Source organism: Schistocerca americana, chromosome 1, assembly GCF_021461395.2.
Source record: "Schistocerca americana isolate TAMUIC-IGC-003095 chromosome 1, iqSchAmer2.1, whole genome shotgun sequence".
Taxonomy (NCBI): domain Eukaryota; kingdom Metazoa; phylum Arthropoda; class Insecta; order Orthoptera; family Acrididae; genus Schistocerca; species Schistocerca americana.
The window spans coordinates 995,378,908-995,384,965 of record NC_060119.1 but is presented as its reverse complement, the minus strand read 5'-3'; the positions used below and the strand labels follow the sequence as shown (position 1 = coordinate 995,384,965).

Below are 6,058 nucleotides of genomic sequence, written 5' to 3'. Positions count from 1 at the left end.
CTTGTATTTAGTGACTGTCTACCCCAATTTTGGGAGAGTAACTCTGATGGACTAATGTCTGGTTTGATAATTGCGTCTCCTATTTCTTTCACTGAATTAATAAAAAACTCATTGAGTGTTTGTGGTGGGATATTAATTTTGTCTTTTTTAGTATCTCTGGCAGCACTGTTAATTACTTTCCAAGTGGTTTTGCATTTATTGGTGGAATTATGTATGCTGTTGGCATTGTAGGTTTTTTGGGCTTGCAGGATGGCTTTTTTGTATTCATTCCTGCAGTCCACATAGGCTGATTTGGCACAGTCAGACTTCATACTATTGTATATGTTGTACAGTAACGAAACTTGTTTCTTTAGATCTGTCAGCTGTTTAGTGTACCATATATTTTGTCTGTTTTGAGATCTGGATTTGTGGCTGCTGTCCATTATTTTGATTTTCTTTATGGGAATACTATGGTTAAATAGGGTCAAGAATGCATTAAAAAATCTATCAAATATTATTTTGGCTGGCAGGTCATTACTTGATGTGTAATGTCCATCGACACTACAATGGCCAAACCAGTCTCTGTCAGCAAGGGAATTACGAAATGTGTTAATTTTATCCTCAGTTATGGGTCTGGTAATCACAACTGTTGGGACAGGTCTGTTTGCATTGCTCCTATTGAGGGGAATTTTACTTGCATAATTTAGAGATACGGAGTCATGGTCAGAGAATGGGAACACTACAACTTCGCATGTGTTTTCAGTGGTCTTGAAGTTTACAAAGATGTTATCTAAACATGCTTTATTTCTTGTGGGCCTGTTATTAACATGATGTAAATTGTATTGTCTTAGTAAGTTTTCCAGATCTGCAACACTACTCTTACATTTAGTAACATCAAAATCAGCATTCAAATCACCTCCTATTGCAATATCATAATGTAGCCATTTAATATTACTTAATTCACTCAATACCATGTCCATTTTTTCTAAAAATATGTTAATGCTTCCCTTTGGTGATCTGTACATGGATACTACTATTAGCTTATGACTATTAATGATTATACCCGTAACTTCAAAGTGCTGTTCATCACACAAGGAATTTAGGTCTAGTTTGGTTATTGTACAATTGAGTGACTGGTTGGAATAAATTGCCACACCACCTCTAATGTGCTCCTTCCTACAGTAGCTATTTACTATACTAAAATTGTCAAATTTGGCAACTGCAAGTTCATTCTTATTAGCCCAGTGTTCACTCAGACAAAAAATATCAAACTGGTTATCAAGACCAAACTCATTTATGATAAGTTCTTTATCTTTCAGTCCTTGAACGTTAAGGTAACATATTTTAAGCCCCATGCTCTTATTGCTTACACACTGAACACTATGGTGATTGGTTTTCAAACGTTTTTCAGGGCTTATCTTTTGGATTTCTGCCTCTTGTTGCCTTTTGCTAAGAAATTGTTCACTTGGAGTGGTAGCACATCTACTGTTGTATACCTACTCTTCCCTCCTTGTGATGATATTGTAGATGAAGCTGCTACTAGAGGAATTGATGGAACTGCTGTTATGGTGTCTGGAGGCACTGTTGTGGCATCTGGTGACTGAGGAGATAAGGTGGTTGCTTCTTCTTCTGTTGCTGTTGAATCTTGCTGGTGAAGTGTGATAGGTACTGCTGCTGCTGCTGCTGCTGTAGACATTGTTGTGGCAACTGGTGACAGTGGAGATTTGGATGTTGCTTCATCTTCTGCTGCTGTTGAATCCTGTAGATGAAGTGTGATAGGTACTGCTGCTGCAGCATTTGTTATGTGTGTAGGTACAATTGCTGCTTCCACCTCTACTTCTACTGCTGCAATAGAAGTAACCATTTCTTCAGGCTCTGCTTGCGTCAAGCAAGGAACTGGAAGAGCAGCAATTACTTCTTGGTTGTCAGATGCTTTCAGTATCATGCTGATGTTTTGGCACAGAATCCTCTTGCCTCTGTTATTAAGGTGCATGCCATGTCTCGTGTAACAGTCTCTTTGCAAGGAGTCCATACTCATAAAATATGCATTTTGGTAGGCCCTGCAAATCTTTGAGTATTGCCTGTTTGCTTTTATGATTTCCACGTTCACACATGACCATTCCGAAAGGTCATGCCTATGTGGAATTCCGACTACAAAAACTGATTTCTCTCCTGTTGAATTTAGTATTGCCTTAAGGTTTCGTGTTGCACTGTGGAGGTCGTTTTTATATACATTATTGGCTCCAGCTATGACGACAATATGACGATCATTTTCAGTTTCTATGTTTCTAACGAGTTCTTGGATGGGTGCACCTGGTTTGACAATACTAGTTGCTTGTATACAATGACTGTAACGTAGTATTTTTGCGATCTCACATCCATGGCTATCAGAGGATATTTTCACTTTGAGTTTGTCTTCACGTTTATTGCGGAAGTTTCTGCTCATGTGCTTGTCACTATATAGATTCGGCGTGTTGTTGTCGTCACAGTTTTCCGTGGATTCCACATTTATATCTGAATCTAGTGCATGAAAACGGTTTTTTGTTACCACAGTGATTCTACAGTCACTGGGTTTCACACAACCAACCCTTTTTGGCCTAGTAAACATATGTTGCCTTGTTGTTTCTGCCTTTAGGCCTATATCCACTTCAGAGCACTCGTTTATTGTAGGTAGGACACTGAAACTGCTTTTATTGCCGCAGTTAGTTCCATTCATTGTATTTATCACCTTTTCACTTCTTTCTTCCGTGATCATGCTAGTGCTGTGCTCCCAGTTCCGTGTTTTACTTGCTTTGGCAATCGGGATATTACGTGCCTTTTTCAGTTCGGCATTTTCATTTTCTAAATGCGCAATGTCCTGCCTTAGTACATCTACAATTAATTGCAGGCTTGATACACGTTCATTTAGCTTCACTATTTCACTGTTATAATTTATGTATGTTCCGTTTTTCACCACACAACTATAACTTTTGTTCACTTTCTCACTATAAACAACTGTACTGGACGCCATGTTCAAAATAACACGGTGTTGCTTTGGATGTGGTCATCAGCACAGTAATTAGAGGTAGGTGGCACCTGATGCTATTGAAATCATCTGAGGTATTGTCCACTTGAAGTACCCTCACCAGTTTCAGTCAACTGATGGCAACAATAGAGTTTTATCATTGATAGCAATATCAAAAATTTGCATGTTTCATTTGATGGCTTGTTTGGACCTGAATAAGTTGGTTAGAGCACAAGCTGCACTGTACCATCAAACAACATAATATATTTGCAGTATGAAAATGCTTTTTTGTGCAAATACCTGAAGTGTGTTGTAATGGTTGGGTGGTGGTACATGGGAATATCAGATGTGTTCATTGTCATGTTGTACAAGTGTTCATGGGGTTGGATATTCATCGTTTTGTGTTCGAAATACAAAGTCTGTTGAGAGGACCAGACATTCACCATACAAGATTTCAGCCAATAGTGCTTGCAGGTCTTCTTTGTAGGCTATGCATACAACAAGCAGGACCCAGGGCAGAGCCTCCATCCAAGATCTGACATGTCATATGATAGGGGCGTTAAGGGTCCTATGCCACCTCTCAACCAGGTTGTTGCTCTGCGGGTGGTAAGTGGTGGTGTGGTTACATTTAGTACTGCAGAGACTGCAAAGTACTGTGAAGACCACCAATTCAAATTGGTGGCTCTGATCTGTGGTGATGGTTTCTGGTGTGCCAAATCATGATATCCAAATGTAAATAAAAGCATGTGCTGTTGTTTCAGCTGTAAAGTCATAAATGGGTGTTGCTTTGACTAACCACAAAGCCCTGTCTATAATGGAGAGAAGGAACCTTCCAACTCAGTAAGAGGACTATGAGATCAACTTGAAAGTAACAGAAATGAGTGGTGGGTTTCTTGAAATGGGCATGTCATCCTGCCTTGCTAAAGTGACAAGATTTATACATTTGTTTCCAGATGCAGAAGTCTCTCGGTTATTGTTTAACCCCACAAATGTTCAGACAGATGGAGGGGTAAGCTCCATGATGTGGAAAGCCATGCAATTAGTCAAAGATTTCACATTGTAGGGGCAATGGCCTTACCGCAGTGGATACACCAGTTTCCATCAGATCACTGAAGTTAAGAGCTGTCGGGCATGGCCGGCACTTGGATGGGCAGCCACCTGGGCTGCTATGTGCTGTTGCCATTTTTCTGGGTACACTCAGCCTCTTGATGCCAATTGAGGAGCTATTCAATCGAATAGTAGAGGCTCCGGTCAAAGAAAGCCATCATAACAACTGGGAGAGTGGTGTGCTGACCACACGCCCCTCCTATCTGCATCCTCAGCTGAGGATGACATGGTGGTTGAATGGTCCTGATGAGCCACTTGTGTCCTGAAGACAGAGTGCTTTTCACATTGTAGGTTTAGTTGTACAAGTGATCTAATTTTTTTGAGAAAGACATCACGCAGAATCAATGTTCCACTGCCTGGCATGGTGCATTTTTCAATTTTGAGACTGGTGTCATTGCTGCATTACAGTTTGGCAATGCTAGTGTTAGTTTGTTGGGTGGCAGCTAGCTCTTCATAGTTGAAGCACAGGGAGGTGATATTAACTCTCAACAGATTATAGGCAATGATGTTGTCAGTACTGTGTAAGTGCTGTACATCTGTTGAGTACTGTGAGGTGAAATCCAGGTGTCAAAAACATTGTGTGGTGACTTCCTTTGATTGCCTCATAAAGTGTGGATGCCAACCATTTGGGTTGGGAAGCTGTCAGTTTGCAAGAGAAAAATGGAGAGGTTGGACTTCACTGCCCACCAATAGTTATAGCCTAGGGCAGTGTCACGCACATCAGCGGTAACAGTCAGTTGAGCATCTGGGATGGGATGTGTGAGACATTCTTTTGCATGATCAAAAGCACTTGACAAGTCTTTGGTCTGTTCCACCTTCCTTCTTCCATTTTCGTTGTGACCTGATAATGTCTGTGAGTGACACTTGCAAGGCAGCTGTTTGTGGCGGGTGGTGTTAATAGAAACATAAAATCCTGAGGAATGTCATAGTTTGTGGTAAGTTAGTGGTAATGAAAGCTGTCAAACAGCATCTGCCATGTCTGGTATAGATTTGATGCCTGTGATGCTGACTTAGTGTCCAAGGAAAGTGAATTATTTTTGGTGTAGTTGAGATTTGTCATGACTGATCAACACACCATTGTCTTGTAAGGTCCTGAGAACTTGTTCAAGGTGTACCTCATGTTCTTCAGGGGTGGCAGAAGAAATAAAGATTTGATTAAGGTATACAAAGCAATTATTGTGGTAAAAGAGGACCTTGTCAATAAATTGTTGCCAAGTAACTGCAGTATTTTTCAGCCTGCAGAGGATGAAAAGGCATTTGTACAGACCAAAGAGTGTGATAAATGCTATTTTCATGATATTGTTGGAGTGCTTAGAGAACTGTAAATATGCATTTTTTACAATCAAGACCACTAAATGTGGATGCACTTACCAGTGCGTAAATAAAGTTTCATATATTTGGTACTGGGTAACTGTCATGCACTGTATAGGTGCTCTATAATCACCCCAGAGGGGAAGAGCACCACCTTTTTAGTACTAATTTGATAGCCGATGTCCTTGGGCTATTGGACAGATGAAAAATATTGGTTTGCAGTATCTTGTCAACTACTTCTTTAGTGGTATGTAAGTCAGCTGGTGCTAGTCGGTGTGCTTTATGCTGTACAGGTGGATAATTGGTTGTTAATATTCAGTGCACAGTGACATTGTGGATTGCATTTGAGTAAGTGTGGTTTAGAGAATGAAGTAGAGGCAGTGCATGAGGTAGCACAAGGCAAAGCAGATAGCATGATACTAGCCTTCATGCTGTGCATTGAGGCACAGTTGGATGGCATGGGCATGTGTGTGTCTGTGTCCATGTGATGGTCGATACTGTGCATGAGCGAAGTATGCTGCAGCTGTTTGTATGCTAATGTGAAGGAAGTTGAAATGTCGTTGGTACATTGCAGTAAGAAAGCATTTTCTGTGCAGAGCACATCATTATCAACATGGCAGTTGTTGTAACGCTGATGGGTTATGAGAAGGTATTGTG

General features: G+C 40.5%; 1 pseudogene; it reads left to right on the top strand.

The window, feature by feature from the left end:
* Window positions 1–4,047: 4,047 nt before the first annotated feature.
* LOC124561966 lies at window positions 4,048–4,165 on the top strand (annotated as a pseudogene).
* Window positions 4,166–6,058: the final 1,893 nt, after the last annotated feature.